We start from the raw sequence: 8,435 nt of genomic DNA, 5'->3' as shown, positions 1-8,435 counted from the left end.
AAAATATAATCTGTGGTTGAACTATACCTTTAAAGGCATAGTTCACCCAAAAAATTTAAATTAGCCCATGATTTAATCACCCTGGCCTTTAGCCATCCTTGGTGTATGTGACATTCTTCTTTCAGACGAAAACAATCAGTTATATTAAACAATGTCCTGGCCCCTCCAAGCTTTATATTGGTTGTAAATGGTTGTTTCTGTTTTAAAAGTCCATAAAAGTGCATCTATCCATGATACAAGTGCATCTATCCATCATAAAAGTGCATCTATTCATGGTAAAAGTGCATCTATCCATAAAAAATATATATTAATATAAAATATTTAAAATATTCATGTTTAAGTTGCGCTCTAGATTTAAGTCAAATCCATATGTTCTTTTGGCCGGAAGTTATTTTACTTTATAAAGTTTTAAATATGGATATTTTTCTCACATCTCCATCTTCCTCATTACTTCACATAAAGTCAACATCTGAGATATCTTCATCAGCTATAAGTTCAAGCACTTCAGAACTGTATATTCTGCACATGAAAAAGTTTTCAAAATGTATCGGTACTGTGATGTATATTTTTTTTATGAAAGAAATTTCAATCAGCATTACTGAAAATGTGACTTCAGTAACAGGCTTTCAAACCTACTGTCCATTCTAATGGACAGACACATTTAAAGAGCACCTATTATGGCATTTAAAATGTTCCTAATATTGTTCTGGGAGTCCCAAACAACAGTTTTACATGAATGCAATGACAAAAAACACTTTTGTTTTCTTATAATATGCATTTATTTTTACCCGATTTGCTCACCGACTCCCAAATGATTCGTGCAACGACTCATTTTTCCAAACCACTCCTTTGCGTGACGCTAATCTGCGGTGATTGGTCAGATGACAGACCCAGTCAGTTATTGTTTGTTAGCATAACGCATAAACAAATTGATAAAGCACTGCAGTACTACAAGACGCTCTATTCTTTATGACAACTCCAATAACAGCGACAAACATTTCACATATTTAAAAAAAATTGACATTGGAGACCTAGAAGCTGCGCTGAGCGTAACTTACACACACACGCACACACATACACATACTTATTGTGCCTTCTCTCCTCGCGCCCCGACACTACAAAACCCATAAAAGCAACAATTATTAATAATACTTACAGGTTGTGATTCGGAGGAGGAAGCTGATCCATGTACACTGTGGGGATACTGAGCCCTCCTTCAGGAACAACCGGCTTGGGAATCCACTCTAACCACTGATTCTTCACATGCTCAAGTGGCTGAACTGGCTTTGCATTGCAGAACACAGCGACTTCTCGACATGATGCGATTCAGCTGAAGTATTTGAATGTGTTCTAGACTTACCTATATCCGAAACAGCTAATGACTCGTTTCAAAAGCAATTCATTTCATAGACTCAGAGTCGACTCTCACTTTTGAAAGAAGATAACTTCATATATGGTGCACTTTCAGATATCTTTGCAGGATGATTCCACACTACATGAACAGTCATTTTCAAAAATCCATGATAGGTGCTCTTTAAAAAAAAATCCTGATTTAAAACGTGCAATTCTACAGTCGATTTTTAACTTTAATGTGTTTGCTTCTGTGTTTGTTGTGAAGTGCAGCCATGCTTCTCTTCAATGTAGATTTTTTTAATATATATAACTACTACACGCAGAGCTTTACTGGCATTTGATTGGATGACAAACGTCCAATCTCATGGACTGCAGGCTTTAAACTATAGGTGAAATGCTCCAGAAGTTAAAAAAAGGGGGGGGGGGGGGTTGATATGTGATGTCCATTGTAATGGACACAGGGTCTGAATGGGTTAAGGATGTAGAATATGGTCATGCAGAATAAGGCATTAATATGTGCATTATAAGTACTAATAAACATGAATTATAATCTTGATAATAAACAATTAGTTAATAGTGAGTGAGAATTGAAGGGAAAAACGTGTTAGAGAGAAAAATGGAGTGTTATCTAAAAATAATAATAGTGTGTGTAGTATTGGAAGTCATTGTTATGTACAGTAATTAACGCATTAACTACCCATGCACTAACATCAACACATTTCTTGTATATGTATTTCTGTGAAATGGCTGTATAGCCTGTACTTAAAGGGGACAGTTCACCCGAAAATGAAAATTCTGTCAGTATTGTTGTGGCAAAAATCTTTTCAAACATCATCACTGCGTAAGAGACACTCAGAGTCAAATTAATAAAAAGAGAAGTATTTTATTCTTGCAAGAAGGTTCAGTCTGACACACAGAAGTAACGCTGTGCATGAGAGTGACACCCACAGACCGGCTTTTATACAAATCTCAAGGTTCTTCCTTACAGGTTAACTCCCGATAAGGACTTCTATGCAGTTCTTAGCTTCTACACAAGGCCAGAGCTTGCTGAAATAACCTGGCCTATTCTGAACTGTGCCTAAGGTCAGGGGTCTCCTTCCATCTGTTCCTGTGGGTCATCTCATGCACGTACGGACAACACATACCTGTACACTTTGCTCATGCATTTGGTTCAACAGAAACTAATTCCTTGAATCATCTAATAATCTTTACTAGTAATTACTTTAAGATTAAGTAAAATAAAAATTTTCCTCAACAGTGTTTACTCAACCTCAAGTTGTTCCAACCCCGTAAGACTTTCGTTCATCTCTCAGAACACAAATTACGACGTTTTTGATGAAATCTGAGAGCTGGATCACTCCTGCATATTAGTCCATAGGCTTCTTGAGGGATAGAAACTTGCCGGCCTCGAAAAGTTATTAAAGACATCGTTAAAATAGTCCAAGTGACTACAGTGGCTCAATCTTAACTTTATCAAACGACGAGAACACTTTTTGTGCGCAAAAAAACAACAAAAATAATGACTTTATTTCAAATATTCATTTATTTCTCTCTCTGCCTCGAGTCAGGTTACTAGTTTAATAACGTAAGCTTCTGTTATTGTACGTCACACGCATCACACACATGACCAGCGTCGGCCAATAGTGAGCCTACGTGTGACGTAGCTTTACGCAATCACACTACGCTAACTGACTACAGGCCCATGGAGAAGGAAGTGAATAGTTGAAATAAAGTCGTTATTTTTGTTTGTTTTTGCACACAAAAAGTGTTCTCGTCGTTTGATAAAGTTCCACTGTGGCCACTGTGGTCACTTGGACTATTTTAACGATGTCTTTAATAACTTTTCGAGGCCGGAAAGTTTCTATCCCTCAAGAAGCCTATGGACTAGTATGCAGGAGCGATCCAGCTCTCAGATTTCATCTTAAATATCTTAATTTGTGTTGTGAAGATGAACGAAGGTCTTACGGGGTTGGAACAACATGAGGGTGAGTAAATACTGACAGAGTTTACATTTTGGGGTGAACTAACCCTTTAAGGGGCACATCAACATTAACTCACGATTGATTGATTGATTTTCTGAGCCTTTAAGAGCTCTAAAAAACAGATTGTTGAGTTGGGACTGGATTTATATTATAAAGACACAAATATGGACCTTGGGGCAATAAATTAAATGATTAAAATGTTTTTAAAGAAAATGACACAATGTAGAAAAACATTCAAATCAGGTTTTATTAAGAGGTTTTATTTTTGATATTTGTTTTAATTACTAAAGTAGACCCTTTAGGCACTGTCCTTGATTTCCTGATTGCTGTTGTATTTATGAATATGTGGGAGGACAAAAGAGAAGAATTAGAGGCTGAGAACGGCAGACGGGAATGTTGGATGAGAGACAGAAGATGCAGGTCCGGACAGATCCATACTGGAACTCAATGAAGACACGTCTCGTGTCACAGCTGTTAAAGCCTGCACCACGGCCTATCATTAACACAGTGAGATCTCAGAGCGAGTGTTAACATCACATCTGTCCCTGAGTATATACACCATGTGAACACAAGACTACAGTCAGGTGTGTTTATGGAGCGGATTTGAGTCTATCTGGCCCGAGTGGAGCAGATGCTCATCAGAATCAGCTGCGAGGAGCTTAGTAACCACATGGCATCCACTTCTGGGTGTATTAGCACTTTCCATCTTCTGGAGCCGACCTCTCGCTTGGATGAGGCCAAATACCTGTTCAAACTATAGGAAAAACTGGACAGCTAAATGGGAACATCTGAACGTATCCGGGAAGGACTGGATTTGAGACCGACCCAGTAAGAGAGCGTCCACATCTCAGTAGTCAGTTGCTGGTTGTGCTTGCGTCTTGAATGGCAGCCCAATGAAGAGACTGGTACTGTAAGTGGCATTCACCAACGCTGTTTAGGAATTATACTGAGGTAGATCAGAAAATCTATCCATAATGTAGCCATCTATATGCTGATGGTCAGAGCTGAGCAATGGCCAAGCAATGGTACGCAGAGGTCCAGGCATGGCATTGTAATTTGGCTCTTAGGGCCCACTCGGGTTTGGGCCATGGTGAATGAAGTTCACATCTCACATGCTTCACAGAATACATGCAGACTGAATTTTAATGTTTAATGACAGAAGTAATAGCGTCAAAGAAGGTAGCTCGACCTTGCAATTTTCTTTCTAAGATTTTCCATTTTTTTAATAGGTCAGCTGAAGGTTCGAGTCATCATAGCTTTTAGGTTTGGCCCAGTGTTTCTGCACTATAACTCTGGCCTGAGTTGATGCAATTTAGGACTCTGAGGTGTATTTGCCACTTTATTCACAGGGGTTCTTTAGTGTGCATTTGTGCAGTTTCATCTCTGGCCATACCATATTAACTTAAAGTCCCCCTGAAGTCAATACTTTATCCCTTAAAATTCATTTCTGATCACCAAAATTACATATTTAATTTTTTTTTCCTTCATCAAGCAAAAATCTTGATTGTAACTCGACACCCTGGGCTCATTAAGAATAAATGGTTCTATGAATATGCAAATGAGCCCTGCCTCCACTCACTCACTCACTCACTCAGAGATCCACTGGTTGACGATCACATGGAGAAGCTTCTGCTGGTGGAGACCCTGCAAATCTTGGCGGCTTTGAATGTTCTTTGTGTTCCCGCCAGGTGGACCATCTTACACTGTCATCCAAGAGCTTCGGCAGAGATGGGACAGGAACACGCTGAAGTGAAGAGCTGAAACAGACCTCTGATATGCAGGAGCTGGGAGTAATGCCAGATAAGGCATTTGAGGTGTCACTGTGGAAGTGTAGCTGCACGGGAGCTTAACTAGGCAAGGCAAGGCAAGGCAAGTTTATTTATATAGCACATTTCATACACAGTGGCAATTCAAAGTGCTTTACATGGAAGAAATTAAAGAACTAACTAGGAGGCTGAAGAGTGAAATCGCTCATATTCAGGGATGAAAGCCGATACGGTTCTGGCACAGGTTATGGATGATTACCTGGCATCTATAGTCAAGTGAGGTACGCAGTTGAAGCCGTAGGTTTAAAAGATGAAAAGTGACTGCTAAGATGTAGTGGCATTAGAGACTGAAGCCCAGTGTGAGGCAAGCTGGGTCGGCACAGAACACGGCTCTAACTGGGAGATAGAGGGTTTGGGTGTAGATGTGCCATACACTGAGACGAGCCGTACACCACTGCTGCACACGCATGAAAAGTCATTACTGAGAAGTTATAACATATTTTTATATTCTTATAAATAGTAATATGAGTGGTTAGTTGAAGACTTCTCCTGAGGCTGCTGTGTGTTCATGTTTGCTCAGCGCATGATAATAGCAGAAGTCGTGATCTGAGGAAATATTCCCATGCAAATAATGATCAATAATGCACAATAAGGCCTATCTGTTTACATTAAAAATGTAAAGCAATTAAAAATACTATTAGGCCAGTGGAAAAGATTGAAAATTTTTTGAAAAAGATTGAAAAAGATTTTTATCAATTTAAATTAATGCACATCTGTATCTTATATTCTCGTACCGTTACACATGATGACTATGCATATGCCTATTTTGGCTTTCAGGCGCATGTACACTTTCAGTAAGGATCCTGCACACAGGTTTATAAATGAGAGGCCAGATCTCGTCCAGCTGATGCTAAACTCACTGGTTGTCCATCATCTCGGCGTTGTGCCACTAGAGAAGTGTAATGTAAAGAAAGTCTTTTGATTCCTAAGTTTCACCTCAGACCTGCAGGAGATCTGTGCCTTTACCGGCTTATGAAACTGCACACAACAAGAACACACAGGTATATTTACAGGCTGCTATATATAATAAGCACTTCTGAGGGAGAACAAATCACAGTGTTTGACAGGTTACAGGCATCCGAGCTTTGAAAGACTTTAAGAGGTTTTGGGGGAAGCACTTTGTACACACTACTCTGAGACAACAATATTAAAAGTGCCATTAGACCCCACAGTCTCTTAAACTGTTTCACAGCGAGTGACTGGCCTAGCTTTATTCTTTTCACGGCTGACAGGATGGACTCCATGATGCCGGTGAGACTTATGCCTGCATCAACAACGAGTCCCAAATCACACCTAGAAAAGTGTGGTGGAGAAAACACACTCTTTTGGCCATTTAGCCCTTTCACGGGTATGATCACACCAGTGTGATCAGTCTAGGCATACGAACACACCGGTGTGATTAGAACGGTCAGCGCTTCACGTCATCAACTGCTAAACTCAAACTTGATCTCGCGCGTTGGCTGGCGCTGAGCCAGAGACAGACGCACTCAGTGCTGTCATATATCACAACTAGTGAGTGTTTTCAACCACATAATGTTTATTTTAGGTTTCAGACATTTAAATGCACATAAGTACTTGCAAAACAGTGATTTTGAGTTTGTAAAATACACACTGATGTCTATGGAAGCGGCAATTATTATCCTTTCAATTATAATAAGATGGCACGTTTTATTCATATCAGATACACATTGTGTAAGTAGCTTAACATATGACCCTATTCTTCTCCCAGTTCACCAGCCAATTACTTTCATGTATTTCGTGAGAAGTGGAGGAATTGACGTTGTAAATCCAACAGATCCGATTCTCTGAACTGTAAAACAAACTAAAATGGCACCGCCCATCGTGCATACAGCTCAACTAAAGATGTTTAAACAACAAAACATTATGGAGAATATGAATTCTGAACTACACAGGTAACCATAAACACATTAAAATTAACATTAGTCACACAATGCTAATGTTGTTAACATGAACAATTTGAGAACAATATAGGCTATATTTTGCACGGTTGCTGTAAATCTAACGAAGCTTATCATGTCGAAATGCTTTTTCCCCCTTAGTTGATCAGAACAAAAGTGGATGTTACTTACTTGTTCAGAAGACATTTTCCGGTGAAAATTCTTATGTTGGTCAAACTTTCAAAAAGTGAATCTGTGGTTGTGTATGACAGTATCCACACAGGTGACTGACAGCAGCACTCGCCTCAAAACACTGTGTTCATCCGCGCTGTTTCATGACGATTTACCACCCACGTGAAGATGATAACTCCGCGAATAACTGCAATTGCAGATTTCGAACAGAGATGGTGACAGAGAGGGAAATGCAGCCAGAAAATCAGCTCAGAACTAGAGATAGGTTGAATATTATTTTCAAAGATCTACTTTCAAAACCAGGCAAATATTTAAATTAAATTTCTCAAAATATTATAATCTCAAAAAGACCCCCCCTCTCTCTCTCTCTCTGTATGTATATATATATATATATATATATATATATATATATATATATATATATATATATATATATATATATATATATATATATATATATATATATATATACTTTCTTTATAGAATTTCTGTGCTGTGTGTGTTGGTAAAGGTGTGTTCCTCTAGTCTAGTGTGTGCAGTTCAGACTCAGTGTGTTCCTCTAATGTGTGTGTGCTGGTAAAGGTCTGTGCTCGAGTGTGTGTGCTGGTAAAGGTGTGTTCCTCTAGTGTGTGTGTGCTGGTAAAGGTCTGCGCTCGAGTGTGTGATCGCGCGCGTCACAGGCGGAGTTTGCAGTGATCATGATCAACTCTTGCACACTTCATCACTTCATCATCACTTCAGCACACTCTGAACACAGGCTAAACTGGACATTTACTCCCAACAACTGTTTAAAATGCTTTGAGGCACGGAGTCTGGATGATTTCACGGATTTATGAGCATTTTATACGCGAGATGAAGAATTAATATTTTAAGGCTGTTCGCTGAGAATGAATCGCGAAGACTTTTCTCTCCTGGAATAACGTTGGCGACATTACCTGTGGGAATCTGCTTTTTTGTAGCATGCAGATATTTGGATTTACTTTTTTTCCGCCTAAACGTAATTTTTTAATAGGTCTTGGGGAGAAAGGTAGAAATATCTTCAGCAGCATTGAGAGTATTAATGAACATTTTTTAGAAACATTTACTGGGATTTCTTTTTTATCAATCAATCTTCCCGGAGCCGAGCTTTTCCTGAGACGGAGTTTAAAACGGGAAGCAAAACTTACCCGAATTTCCATCTTGGA

The sequence above is a fragment of the Pimephales promelas genome, chromosome 14 (genome assembly GCF_988280905.1).
Source record: "Pimephales promelas chromosome 14, fPimPro1.hap1.1, whole genome shotgun sequence".
Taxonomy (NCBI): Eukaryota; Metazoa; Chordata; class Actinopteri; order Cypriniformes; family Leuciscidae; genus Pimephales; species Pimephales promelas.
This window is presented reverse-complemented; position numbering follows the sequence as displayed.